Genomic DNA, 15,131 nt, shown 5'->3' with positions numbered 1-15,131 from the left:
AAGAGTAAAAGGAAAACCCTCCTCTATGTGGTTTCACGGTTGTGTGCGCTCCCCGACCCCAAGCCCCTGCTCCGTGTCCCTGCTGTTGTATCACACTCCCCCACACCAGTGGTTCTGTCTGGAGTGTGCACTGTAATCACCTCGATCTGCCGAGCCTGTGAAACACACAGTGCTGGGCCCCACCCCCAGCCTCTCTGATTCAGTAGGTCTCAGGTGGGGCCAGAACTCTGCACGGGTGATGCATTTCTAGTGCTACCAACTTTGTCTACTGAGTGACATTCTCCATCCACACTTCTCCACACAGATGCTGTTTCCACTTCAAAGGTACCTTCCTCCTGGGGCAGGGGAACAGAAAGGACTGCAAAGATGAAGTGCTTTGGGGTGGGTTAGTGGCATCTGGCTGGTTGCGTTAGCAAGGGAAATCACTCAGGCAAAACTGCTCAGAGGTAAAGGCAGTGCTCTGTTAGCAGAACTTCGAGGTGAAACAGTTAAAAATTTGGTCCCCAGCACTGGTGCTTGAGTCTGAGGACCCACACTTTATAATCATAAAATCTCCAAATCTTAGAGCTGTAAGACACCTATTCTAATCCCTCACATTAAATATGAGGAAAATTTTGAAGCTCGGAAAAGTTAGGTAACTTGTCCAAGATCTTGGAGCTACTGAGTAGCAGGAATGGGATTAAAACCCAGATTTTATTTATGGCTTTTTTTTTCTTTGGCCACACTACATGGCTTGCAGGATCTTAGGTCAGCAGTAGAAGCGTGGAGTCCTAACCACTGGACAGCCAGGGAATTCCCCAGATTTTATGACCTTTGCAATCACTTTGACTTGTTTAACGTAAAAAAATGAGAGGAAAGGAGACGTTCTGCTACCAGTAACTTGCATGGAACTCAGGTTTCTGTCAATAAACTCAGAGAAAAGAAAAGTTACCAGACAGGAACAGATATAGGAAAAAGTGTACCTACTGGCAAAGGAAGAAAGACAGCTGATAAAAGTAGACCTACAAATGACCTATTTATTGGAATTTGCAAACAAGTATGGTAAAGGTTGTGAAGGAAAAGATAATTACAAAGAGGAAAGAAATGGTGAATTTTAAGAGCAATACAGAAGCTCTAGAAAAAGAACCAAATGGAAGCCCCAGAACAGAAAAATATATCTGAAATAAAATTTTATCACATGGGATTAGTAGGAGTGTTCACTGTGGAAGAATTAGTGAAACTAGACAGCAGAGATTCTCTAAACCGAGCAACAAAGGAAAAAGATTTTGGGGAAAAATGGCCCATGGGACTGCAACAAACAGTCTGACCTAAATCTTGTTAACTAGCCTATGGCATTACAAATTAAAAGTACAGACCAATATCTCTCAGGAACAAAGATGTAAATATGGACAAGATATTAGCAAAATAAATATATATACATGTATTTGCTTAGAACAAATATATACATGATAATATAGCATAACCTAATAGGGCTTATTCCAAGAATGCAAAGTTGATTTAATATTTGAAAATCAATTAAGTATTTCACCATATTAACAGAATAAAACATGAAAACTCATATGGCTGTCCATGTGGGTGAGGAAGAAGCATTTGACAAATTTCAATATCCATTCATGATAAAAACATCATACTTAAGGTCGAAGTCTTGTCTGTCTTTTAAGGTTGAGAACAAGGCAAGGATGTCTGCTTTCACTACTTCAACACTGTACTGGAGTTCTAGCCTGTACAATAAGGCATTAATTAATTAGCCAACTAATTAATCAGCCAATTAATTAATTGATTGTAAAATACTTGAAAAGGAAGAAGTATAACTGTCATTATTTGCTGATGGCATACTTGTCTATCTAGAAAACCCTAAGGAATCTGCAAAAAAAGACAAAACAAAACAAAACCACTAAAAGAATAAATGAATTTAGCAAGATCACAGGATTTAATGTGCATATGTAAAACTCAGTTGTGTTTCTATTCCTGTATGCTAGCAATAAATAAAATTATAAAATACTATTATAAGAGCATCAAAACTATGACACACTTGGCAACACATAAAAGACATGCTAGACGGCTACATTAAAAAGTTCAAAACATTGTTGAGAAGAATGTTTAAATGCCTAAGGAAATGGAGAAAGATGTCATATTTATGTTCAGAAGACTCACTTTGTTCAGACGTTAATCCTCCCCAAAATGATCCAAAGATTAAACATTATCCCAATCCAAGTCCCTCCAGCTTTTCTGGTAGAAATTAGCAAGCTGATTCTAAAATATGAAGACATAGTACAGCCAAAATGATCTTGAAAATAGAAGTATTGGTTTGGAAGGGTTACACTCTCTGACTCCAACACTTATTACTGTAAAGCTACAAGACAGTGTGGTATTGGGGCAAAGACAGACAAATACATCAATGGAACAGAATAGGGAGTCCAGAAATTGTGTGTGTGTGTGTTTGTGTGTGTGTGTGTGTATACAATTTGATCAGTTGTTTTTCAACAAAGTTGTCCAGTAATTCAATGAGGAAATTCATTTCAACACATCTTGCTGGAACTACTGAATATCCATATGGAAGAGAATATACCTTGACCCCGCCTCACACCACATGCAAAAATTTATTTGAGCTGGATCTTAGAACTAAAAGTAAAATAAATCTAAAGTATAAGGCTCCTAGATGAAAAACATCATGGAATATATATGTTCATGACCTTGAAGTAGGCAACAATTTCTTAGAACACAAAAAGTATTAGCCATGAAAGAAAAGATTGATAAACTGAAAAAAATCAAATGTAAAACAATTCTGTCCAAAGGACACCATAAAGAAAATTGAAAAGGGAAGGCATAGGCTGGGAGAAATATATAATACATATATCTGATAGGAGTTGTATGTTCAGAATATATAAAGTATTTCTACAAACCAAAAATAAAAAGACAAACAACCAATTTTTAAATGGACGAAAGATTTTAACTGACATGTCACAAAATAACGCTCTACAAATTGCCACTAAACATGCAGAAAGGTGCTCAAAATCATTAGTCAGTAGGAAAATGCCAATTAAAACCAGAATGACATGCTAGTTTATATATATTAATAGTTAAAATGAAAAATACTGACCATATTAAATGTAGGTAAGACGTAAGAGAACTGAAATTTTCTTGCAGTGTTAGTGAGAGTTTAAAATGGTACAACCACTTTGGGTAACAGCTTAGCAGTTATCCAAACCCAGTTTTACATAAGGTTAAACATATACCTAACCATCTAATCCACCAATCCTATTCCTAGGTATTTACCCAACAGAAATGAAAGCGTAGGTCATTGGCGAGTTGAGAGACAGAGAGACAGAGAGACACAGAGAGAGAGAGAGAGAGGTTTAGTTGGTGTAACAAGGATGGATTCCAAACTCAAGCCAGTGGAGGTGTGTGTGAGGTGAAGAGATGGGGAAAGGGCAGTAGCAGGGCAGCAGGCAGGGGGTGGGGGGAGGCCCTCCTGGGATGTGGATTTTTATTTGTTTGCTTGCTATGAAACAGCCTGGAGCACGTTAAGCATCTAACCCACCAAAAATCAATATAAATCCCAACTAGTGTTGTTTAACTACACAGAAAGATTACAGGAAAATAAATTATTTTTGGAATATCTGGAGAAGAGTTTAGAAGAGAGCAATTTGTCTAGAAGCAGTACATTATACATTAAAAAGTTAGAAATGGCTATATCTATCTAAACTTTCAAAAATATGTCAAAATGAAAAAAACAATTAAAGTGCAAACAGACCAGAAAAAAATATTTGCACCAAATCTGACAAAGAGTTAATATCTTTCTTCCTAGTATGAGAAAAGTCCTTATTAACTGATTATTTTTTATTGGATTATAATTGCTTTACAATGTTGTGTTAGTTTCTGCTGTACAACAAAGTGAATCAGCTACATGTATACATATACCCGTCCCTCTAGAGCCTCCCTTCCGCCCTCCCCATCCCACCCCTCTAGTTTGTCACAAAGCACCAAGCTGATCTCTCTGTGCTCTGCAGCAGCTTCCCACTAGCTATCTATTTCACACATGGTAGTGTATACCTGTCAATGCTACTTTCTCACTTCGTCCCAGCCTCCCCTTCCCACTGTGTCCACAAGTCCATTCTGTATGTCTGCATCTCTATTCCTGCCCTGCCACTTGGTTCATCAGTACCATTTTTCTAGATTCCATATATATGCCTTAGCATACGGTATTTGTTTTTCTCTTTCTGATTTACTTCACTCTCTATGACAGACTCTAGGTCCATCCATGTCTCTACAAATGACTCAACTTCATTCCTTTTTATGGCTGAGTAATATTCCATATGTACCACATCTTTTTTATCCATTCATCTGCTGATGGACATTAGGCTGCTTCCATGTCCTGGCTATTGTAAACAGTGTTGCAATGAAATTATGGTACATGTATCTTTTTGGATTATGGTTTTCTCAGGGTATATGCCCAGTAGTGGGATTGCTGGGTCATATGGTAACTCTATTTTTAGTTTTTTAAGGAACCTCCATACTGTTTTCCATAGTGGCTGTACCAACTTACATTTCCACCAACAGTGCAGGAGGGTTCCCTTTTCTCCACACTCTCTCCAGCACTTATTGTTTCTAGATTTTTTTGATGATGGCCATTCTAACTGATGTGAGGTGATACCTCATTGAGGTTTTGATTTGCATTTCTTTAATGATTAGTGATGTTGAGCACCTTTTCACGTGTTTGTTGGCCATCTGTATGTCTTCTTTGGAGAAATATCTATTTAGGTCTTCCTTCCATTTTTTAATTGGGTTGTTTGTTTTTTTGACATTGAGCTGCATGAGCTGCTTGTATATTTTGGAGATTAATCCTCTGTCAGTTGCTTTGTTTGGAAATATTTTCTCCCATTCTGAGGGTTGTCTTTTCGACCTGTTTATGATTTCCTTTGCTGTGCAAAAGCTTTTAAGCTCCATTAGGTCCCATTTGTTTATTTTTGTTTTTATTTCCATTACTCTAGGAAGTGGGTCAAAAAAGATCTTGCTGTGATTTATGTCAAAGAGTGTTTTTCCTATTTTCCTCTAATGATTTTTTTAAAATGTCTCCAGTGGATAAATGGAAAAAGTACATAAACCTATGACTCAAAGAACTATAGCCTTTGGAAAAATAAATGAAATAATGTTTAATCGTTCTAAAAGAAGTTAAAATACTAAATTTGGGGGAGGGGGAGATGGGGAGGGAAGGATTGGGAGTTTGGGATTAGTAGATGCAGACTGTTATATATGTGATAAATAAAAAACAAGGTCCTACTATATAGCACTGGGAACTGTATTCAATATCCTGTAATAAACTATAATGGAAAAGAAAAGAAAACTAAATTTTCATTTTGTTACTAAATTAGTGAAACAAAATTTTAAATTAACATAAATAATGCTGGCAATGATATAAGTTTATAGGTAGATGGATAAAAATAGATATCTATAATTTATATATTATAAAGTGGCAAAAGTTTTTTCAAAGTCATTTTGGCACAAGGCATCAACTGTCATCAAAATGTCCACACTCTTTGACTCTGTTGTTCAGAGTCAACAACATGACACTGCAGATGGTCTGTGGAAAAGTTGTTCGGTTGTAGGGTGAGTTATAATAACAAAGGAAAGCAAAAGGAAGCAATTTAAATGTCCAGCTAGCAAGAGAAATGCCCTGGAATCAGATCTGGACCAAACCCCAGCTCTGCCTCTCATGGGCTGTGCTACCAATCTCTCTCCAAAACGCCTCATCTGAAAAAAAAAAGATAAGTCATATCACCCACCATCCTATAGCTGTGGGGAGTAAGCAAGATAAACATTGAAAGCTCAGGGCATTCAGCTGAGCACAAAATAAACATAACACATGTTAGATGTTATTTTTCCTTCCACGTCACAAAATACCATTTAGCCGCAAGAAGCCGCACAAAATACCATTTAGTGTGAAATAAAAGTTGGGAGAAAATATTTAGCAAATGCATATGATACACTCCGTTGGAAAAATAATCCAATTGCACACATCATATTGGCACTATGACCATCATAAACCATCCATCTCTAATAAACTATAAGTGCCTGCAGGGAGCCTGGAAGGTATTAAACGGGCTTGAAAAAGTCATGATAAGGTTATGGATAAATTATTTTCTTTTGCATCTTCCTATAAACCTGTAATACTATTTTTGTACATAAAAATAAACTCACAAAGGAGGACATATCCCCTATCAGACTAATTACTGAGTCAGAAGCCAGGAGAGGTGAGGGCAGTCTGTCTGGGCAGCCAGCTGCCTTCCTTGCCTGTTGCCCTTGACCCTCAGGTGGCCCCAAGGGCCAGTCTCCTCTTGGTGCTGACTCTGTGATGTGTATACGGGCAGCCTCTCTGAATCCGACCTGAAAGGTTCCATCCTTTCTAGCTTTCTCACTGAATAGATGGGCACCATCACCTGTGTCTCTACTGTCCCCACCCTTACAGATTCTGTCCCTCACCTCCCTGCACAAGCAGGTACACGAAAGAGTGGCAGATCTTCTTCAACCCTCACATACAGGAAAAGCTGTATTTTCCAGGCCAAGTGCTGCCTGGAAGCCTCTTCCCTACTCTCCAAAAGCCCTAATCCGGACAATTAAGTAGGGCTTTGCTGCTTAACTGCTTGGTGCCCTGTGCTTTGCTTCTGTCTACACAATACCAAGTGTGTGGTAGGCCCATAAATACTTCAAGCAGGAGAGTGCTTGGGACCAAAATTCAGTCCCCAGTTCAAACTTGGCCACTATTGTGGAAGAGGCTCTTCTATGAATGTTTCAATATACGTAGCTCATGGTAGTTGCAAACTACATCCTGTTTAGCGTAGACTCGAATTATAGCAAAGGAGAATAGGGATGCCACTCGCGTGGCAGCTTAAGCACAATGCAGGCCATAAACATTTTGTATAGCATTTATTGAGCATCTACTATGTGCCAGGCATTGCACTAAGTACTGCAGACAAATTCTCATGTTTGACAAGAACTCAAAGGTCATGCATTCCAACTGTCCAGCAGATTCTTGGATCTGATTTACATCATCTCCACTCAGAATAACTCCCAGGAGGAGCTCATGGGTTCATGAGGCTGTCCATCCCACTTTTGGTCAGCTCACTTTTGAGCAGATTCTCCCTGGGGTTATTTCATAATTCATCAATTACGTGGAGGGACCTATCACCAGCTACATCATCTCTTGCTAAGAACACGAATTACTCCTGCCCTTCATACTAGCCTCCAAGAATCCCAGCTGTCTCTTACCCTGTGACTCAGCAAAATGGCAGATGGTTTGTTAGACCCAGGAGTTGACAATTCAGCCAACAGCTGTTCTGTGTCCTGACGCCAATCAGAAATAGGTAGTTTCCAGGTAGTTTCCCGGTGAGTTAAAATGGTGTCTAGGTGTGAGATTTTAGACATCTAGCTGGTGTTCAGCCCCCGCAATTAGGGCCCAACAGAAACAAATTAATCTCTCAGGCTCTCGGATGATGAGTCACAAATTCCAGAAAAGGCCTGCTTCCAGCCCCTGGCACTAAAGATTAATAGCTTTTCACCCTGAGTATAAGTGTTTGATCCTCTTGAGACAGACGCATTCTCAGAGGGACTTCTGACCAAGAGTTCTGACCCCACCCTGGCTACGAGGAAATGCTTTGCCTAAGAAGCAGAAGTTAATAGGGGTGGAGAGGCTTCATGGCTGAAGGAAATGGCATGAGAGAAAAATCTTTTTAAAATTTTTGAAACTTAATTATGCTAGAAGATGATGAAGCAATGCAGGATACAAAATTAACACACAGAAGTCTCTTGCATTTCCATACACTAACAATGAAAGATCAGAAGGAGAAACTAAGGAAACAATCCCATTCACCATTGCAACAAAAAGAATCAAACATCTAGGAATAAACCTAACCAAGGAGGTAAAAGACCTGTACTCAGAAAACTATAAGACACTAATGAAAGAAATCAAAGAAGACACAAACAGATAGAGGGACATACCATGTTCTTGGATTGGAAGAATCAACATTGTGAAAATGACTATACTACCCAAAGCAATTTACAGATTCAATGCAATCCCTATCAAATTACCAATGGCATTTTTCACAGAACTAGAACAAGAAATTTTACGATTTGTATGGAAACGCAAAAGACCCCGAATAGCCAAAACAATCTTGAGAAGGAAAGACGGAGTTGGTGGAATCAGGCTTCCTCACTTCAGGCTATACTACAAGGCTACAGTGATCAAGACAGTATGGTACTGGCACAAAAACAGAAATATAGACCAATGGAACAGGATAGAAAGCCCAGAGATAAACTATGGTCAACTAATCTATGACAAAGGAGCCAAGGATATACAATGGAGAAAAGGCAGCCTCTTCAATAACTGGTGCTGGGAAAACTGAACAGCTACATGTAAAAGAATGAGATTAGAACAATCCTTAACACCATACACAAAAATAAACTCAAAATGGATTAAAGACCTAAATGTAAGGCCAGACACTATAAAACTAGAGGAAAACATAGGAAGAACACTCTTCGACGTAAATAACAGCAAGATTTTTTTGATCCACCCCTTAGAGTAATGGAAATAAAAACAAAAATAAATAAGTGGGACCAAATGAAACTTCAAAGCTTCTGCACAGCAAAGGAAACTATAAGCAAGACAAAAAGGCAACCCTCAGAATGGGAGAAAATATTTGCAAATGAATCAACAGACAAAGGACTAATCTCCAAAATATATAAACAGTTCATCCAGCTCAATATCAAAAAAACAAACAACCCAATCCAAAAATGGGCAGCAGACCTAAATAGGCATTTCTCCAAAGAAGACATACAGATGGCCAAGAGGCACATGAAAAGCTGCTCAACATCACTAATTAGTAGAGAAATGCAAATCAAAACGACAATGAGGTATCACTTCACACCGGTTAGAATGGGCATCACCAGAAAATCGACAAACAGTAAATAAATGCTGGAGAGGGTGTGGAGAACAGGGAACACGCTTGCACTGTTGGTGGGAATGTAAATGGATACAGCCACTATGGAGAAGAGTATGGAGGTTCCTTGCAAAAAACCAGAACTACCATATGACCCAGCAATCCCACTGCTGGGCATCTACCCAGAGAACACCATAATTCAAAAAGACACATGGACCCCAACGTTCATTGCAGCACTATTTACAATAGCCAGGACATGGAAGCAACCTAAATGTCCATCAACAGATGAATGGATAAAAAAGATGTGGTACATATATACAATGGAATATTACTCAGCTGTAAAAAGCAATGAAACTGGGACATTTGTAGAGACATGGATGGACCTAGAGTCTGTCATACAGAGTGGAGTGAGTCAGAAAGAGAAAAACAAATATCGTATATTAACACATATGTGGACTATAGAAAAATGGTACAAATCAACTGGTTTGCAAGGCAGAAATAGAGATACAGATGTAGAGAACAAACATATGGACACCAAGTGGGGAAAGCGGGGAGGGTTGGGGGAGAGTGAATTGGGAGATTGGGATACCAAATTGTACACTCTAAATGTATGCAGTTTATTGTCTGTTAACTGTATCTCAATAAAATTTATTAAAAACAAACAAACAATAATAAAAAAAAGAGTTCTGACCCCACCCTGGCTACGAGGAAATGCTTTGCCTAAGAAGCAGAAGTTAATAGGGGTGGAGAGGCTTGAGGGCTGAAGGAAATGGCATGAGAGAAAAATCTTTTTAAAATTTTTAAAACTTAAAATAATTATGCTAGAAGATGATGAAGCAATGTGTTCAAAACGTTTGTGGGAAATGGCTTTGAATCTAGAGTTCTCTGCCCACTCAAATTATCAATCAGATGTGAAGGGACAAAAAGACACTCTTCTTGGGCATGCATGCTGGAACTCAGGAGGCTTACTGCCCATGTGTCCACCATAAAGAGATCACTCAGAAAATACTTTGGCAGAAGAAAAGAGGAATTTAAGAAAGGGGAAGAACTGGGACAGAAGAAAGGGGGGCTGCTAAACCTGGCCAAGACTATGTGCCATCAGGCTGGACAATTCAGAGAGCCTTCTCTCAAGCAGCGACGTTCTAGAACCAAGACTGAATTTCTTTTTTTTAACTTTTTTTTTAATATATGTTATTTATTTATTTATTGTTTGTTTGTGTTGGGTCTTCGTTGCTGCACATGGGCTTTCTCTAGTTGCGACTAGCGGGGCCTACTCTTCATTGAGGTGTGCGAGCTCCTCACTGTGGTGGCTTCTCCCATTGCAGAGCACAGGCTCAGGCACAGGGGCTTCAGTAGCTGTGGCACATGGGCTCAACAGTTGTGGCTCGCAGGCTCTAGAGTACAGGCTCAATAGTTGTGGCGCACAGGCCCAGCTGCGTGTGGGATCTTCCTGGAGCAGGGATTGAACCTGTGTCCCCTGCGTTGGCAGGCAAATTCCTAACCACTGCTCCACCTAGGAAGTCCCCAAAAGACTGAATTTCTGTTTCCATAGGTCCATTCATACTTTGAGAGGGCCGTTCTTGATTAACTCAAAGCTCTCTAAAAATAAGTATCTCCATTGAGCCTGGCTTTTGATCTGTCTCATCTTCCTCCTCAGTGACTAATTCACTTAAGCATCCACAACAATGTTCCACTGAAGTTGACACAAGCACTGTCCCACCCCTGACCTTGCAGTTTTCCAAGTGGTCCACCTCTGATCATCTCATAGGGGATTTCCTACCGCAAGAAAGGAAGAATGGCTGAGTTCAAAGTTTTTGAGTCTGTCTATAGCGGCCAATTTTCTGAGGCCAAAGTCAAGACATAAGACTTAAGGGTCATGTTAAAATATATTTACCTGAACAGAACGGACAGAATCTTTAAAACCAGACAGTTCTTGAAAATTCGGGACATATGGCTGTCATTATTGTCCCGAGGTGCTTGTCTGAGAGACAAGGCAGGTGCGAAAAGCTGAGGTCCTGACCCAGGGGGCACTCAGACGATACTCCTGTGACACGGACCTCTTCCTGTGCTTCTCTTTGAGAGGTTCTCCCAGTTACCCTCTCTCACCTGGGCAGCGGGGAGACACTTGGTGCTTTAACAGGCTTATACGTGGGCACAGCTTTCAATCCACAGTCTTTGGGGATTTGTTTGATGATTATGAGAGCCTGTCGGTTGGCGGATGGGGGAAAGAGAAAAGGAGAAAGTATCTGATAACTCAGTCTCTTCTGTCTCTAAAAACAGGCCCCACGCTGTGTTTCCCACTTAGCAAACAGCTTTTTCACTTGGAAGGCAGTTAGGCGGCTTACTGTTGTTACGTGAGCATGACCTCTGGAGTGGGGCGGGGTCAAGGTTGGGGATCTTAGCTTCACCTTAAACAGCTTATCAAACAACTCATTTTTCCTACCCCTTAGCGTATCTTACCTCAGAACAGTTCTGAAAAATATAACTTTCCATCTTGTTACTTTTTCATGATATGTTAGTATTTCTCACCAATTGATGCCACCTAAGAACCATATGAGCTAACTGGTCTACCCCTCAATGCCTTCTGAACACAAGCCCTGAGGAAATCCTACAACTCAAGGAATGTGTATTCAGAAGATGAACCTCTGGGCCTCCTGCAAAAGACCCACAGGTCTTGGCCATCAGAATGCCCCAGTGCCAGCTGAGAGAGAAGGTAAGAAATAGGAAGCCTCCCTTCCCTCTGGAGGTTGGGTCATATTCTGTGAACTCTGCTGTAAGAGGGAGATAAAGGCTGGGGAGGCTCACTTCCCCACAGAGATTGTTTCATACCCAGTAGACACATGCCCCAAATCCAGAGAGGTAGTAGGTGATTTGCAAATATTTACGTAGCTACATGGCAACAGGGCAGTGCTAGTTAAAGTCCTATTTAACTTCAAGGACACACACCCTGCACTTCATTCTCTCCAAACACGTAAAAAAGACTACATCCTTTCCCGTGACTATCTCTCCAAGTGTTAAAAACCATGTGAAAGTTGGACCCCTTTAATTTCCAAATCATCCAGTTACCCAGGACGTGAACATCCGATGGGAAGATACTAGGGTTGTTTTCACATGTGACTTGACCTTGGAGTTCAGATTCACCCTTGCATTCTCAGAAATGAGAATCACAAGCACAGCAGACTTTTCTAGATCTGTTGCTGACCTTCTACAGATAAATTAAGGACACCAAGTGTTTGGTGCTTATGGAAATCCACAACAACGGAACATGATAGAGAAAGGAACCAGAACATAACCTTCCCACACTTTCCATCAGGAGCTGAGGGGAAAACTTAAATACCTTCAGAGACCCACCTAACTAAGTCACCTTCCCCTCAAAATATGTAACTGTGGGCTTGGTGTCATGGCAATAGCACGCTACCAGAAAAGCTAGTTGAAAGGTAGAGCTCATATGAAAAACAAGAGGAAGACCTTTGTCACTGAAAACTTACATAGCAAGACAAGCACTTGCCTCTGTGTAAACAGCATCTCAGATGTACCACATGCCACAGCTCCTAATCAGGAGGATCTCACGTAAGATGAACGGTACCCACGGGGGGTGGGGTGGGAGACTGTTTTATTAAGCAGCACTTGCATGGTGCCATCTTGTGGTGAATCCCTTTAGTAACGTGAAAGAAACAGGAAGTCCATTTTTTCCACTTTATTAATTTTGTGCAGTGCAGTATTCAGACTATTTTTGACAAGTATAAGAACAGCTTGAGCTTCTACTTTATAATTATAAAAAAGAGCTCAGGACACATTTTCCACTGGATCCAAGAGCGAATAAATACTGATTGAGAGTTCCATACCCCAAAGTCAGTGATTATAAAATCCAGGAAATAGATACACACTACTATATATAAAATAGATAAACAACAAGGACCTACTGTATAGCACAGGGAACTAGATTCTATATCTTGTAATAACCTATAATGGAAAAGAATCTGAAAAAGAATATATGTACACATAAACACATAGAACTGAATCACTTTGCTGTACACTTGAAACTAACATAACACTGTAAATCAACTATACTCCAATAAAAATAAATATATAAAAATAAAAAATAAAATCCAGGAAAATTTTTGAGGAAGAAATTTTGACTGTTTCAGAGAAAATTATTTTTTAATGACAATTACCTTTCTTTATTTGAGAAAAAAAACTTCATCCCGAGGTTCAGGCTCTAGATTAAGTTGTACTACCGCATTTCCAAATAATTTCAAAGATGAGGATTTTTTTCTAGATATGGTTATTGATAGATTGGTTTCAAAAATACTGAAAGGAACTTAATGGCCTGAGCACATAGACTGTATTTTTTCTATTTTCCTTTTTGAACTCGAGAAAGGGTTAACCAGTGGTGTCTCCCTAAAATTTACGTGTAAACGATGCAGGGCATCCTGTTCACTTAGGAAAATTTCACACACTTAAATGTGCACCTGCAGAACCAGAACTGAAACCAAGGTTCCCTAATTTCTAGGCTCATGGGCTTTGCTGTAGATCTCAGGGCTCCGCTTAGATAGTGAACCCACACTGGTTAGGAGTGGTGTGAAGTTCTGCATTTGTGTGGTGATGAAATCAGGGTTGCAGATCTGCAGCTGAGCAGCTGCGGGGAGACACCTGAGCGAGACGGCCAGCCCAGTCAAGCTGGGAACTGGAAAAATTCCAGGCCACATTCAGGATTCTTTCTGTTGCCAGCCCAGCCTTACAGCAAACACTGCCCCCCACCCCCTCAAACCCACTAGCCTGCAAGAACCCCGCCCCCTGCAAAATCTTCTTAAGTCCTGCACTTACTTCATGGTGATACCGCAGTGCCAAGTTCACAGAAGGCGCTCAATGAATGCTCTTGACCAGCTACTAACAACATATCTCATCATGATGAATATCAGAAGACCCCCAATGCCTGAAACATATTGGCCATGAAATAAATACTTGGTTGACTGAATTAAAAAAAAAATTTAAATCAGAATTCTCTCTGAAGCCACTATGGAGAACTGTATGGAGGTTCCTTAAAAAACTAAAAATAGAGTTACCATAAGACCCAGCAATTCCACTCCTGGGCATACATCCAGAGAAAACCATAATTTGAAAAGATACACACACCCCAATGTTGATAGCAGCACTATTTACAATAGGCAAGACATGGAGGCAACATAAATGTCCATCGACAATTGAATGGATAAAGAAGATGTGGTACATATGTACAGTGGAATATTACTCAGACATAAAAAGAATGAAATAATGCCAATTGCAGCAACATGGATGGACCTAGAGGTTATCATACTAAGTGAAGTAAGTCAGACAGACATATATCACTTATATGTGTAGTCTAAAAAAGTGATGTAAATAAACTTGTTTATGGAGCAGAAATACTCTCACAGACACAGAAAACAAACTTGTGGTTACCAGAGGGGAAAGAGGGGGAGGGATAAATTAGGAGATTGGGATTAACAGATACACACTACTATGTATAAAGTAAACAACAAGGACCTACTGCACAGCACAGGAAACAACTATACTCAATACCTTATAATAACCTATAATAGAAAAGAATCTGAAAAAGAATATATATAATATATATAACTGAATCACTTTGTTGTCCACCTGAAACTAACACAACATTGTAAATCAACGATACTTCAAATTACCAAAAAAAAGAATTCTCTCTTGCCCAAACTGAGTTCCTTTGTTCAGAGTAAGATTAAACAAACATTTATTGACTGCCCACTGGTACGGTCCAGGCATGGTCACATATATGCTCACTGTGGCTAAATCTGTACAGCCAACCTGGCTGACTGAGGCCATCCTTCAGTAAACACGGATCGCTGTGGTGGGAAGTCCCTCCACTGGAAGAAATAAGCAGTGATGGGTGAGAATTATCTCAGCTTCCAGGGAATTGGGGGGTGAGGGTGCCTGAAAATGATGTTCGGGCTCAGGAGGGCATCTAACTGAGCTCTCTGGAAGCCAGGTGCTGGGCACAGCTTGAAAGGCGGGACAGAGAAAGTCAGACAACGCCATCGGCCAGGTGAGAGTCGGAGGATGTGGTTGGAGAAAACTGAGATCAAAAGCAATGTGGTTGGAAGTTGGCCATCAGATTCCAGGAAGGGAGGACCGTCAAAGGAAGCCGCGGGGAGCCCAGGAGCAGAAGTCATTTTGGTGAGAGTC

At 40.1% G+C, this 15,131-nt stretch overlaps 1 protein-coding gene across 2 annotated transcripts in view; it reads right to left on the bottom strand.

The window, feature by feature from the left end:
* Window positions 1-858: 858 nt before the first annotated feature.
* The window catches only part of CDC123 (cell division cycle 123), a 77,852-nt gene continuing 63,579 nt past the window's right edge, over window positions 859-15,131 (bottom strand). Inside the window, exons 16-17 of one of the 2 annotated variants that reach the window (XR_009053033.1) lie at window positions 10,828-11,137; window positions 859-5,751 (exon numbers count right to left, since the gene is read on the bottom strand). The gene's annotated coding sequence lies outside the window, so the exon portion shown is untranslated. Of the gene's footprint in view, window positions 5,752-10,827; window positions 11,138-12,462; window positions 12,589-13,760; window positions 13,870-15,131 lie in introns of those variants that run through there. The other variant, XR_009053032.1, reaches the window with a different exon arrangement.

The sequence above is a fragment of the Hippopotamus amphibius genome, chromosome 4 (genome assembly GCF_030028045.1).
Source record: "Hippopotamus amphibius kiboko isolate mHipAmp2 chromosome 4, mHipAmp2.hap2, whole genome shotgun sequence".
Classification (NCBI taxonomy): domain Eukaryota; kingdom Metazoa; phylum Chordata; class Mammalia; order Artiodactyla; family Hippopotamidae; genus Hippopotamus; species Hippopotamus amphibius.
Note: the sequence above shows the minus strand (reverse complement) of the source record. Positions and strands in the feature narration are given on the sequence as shown.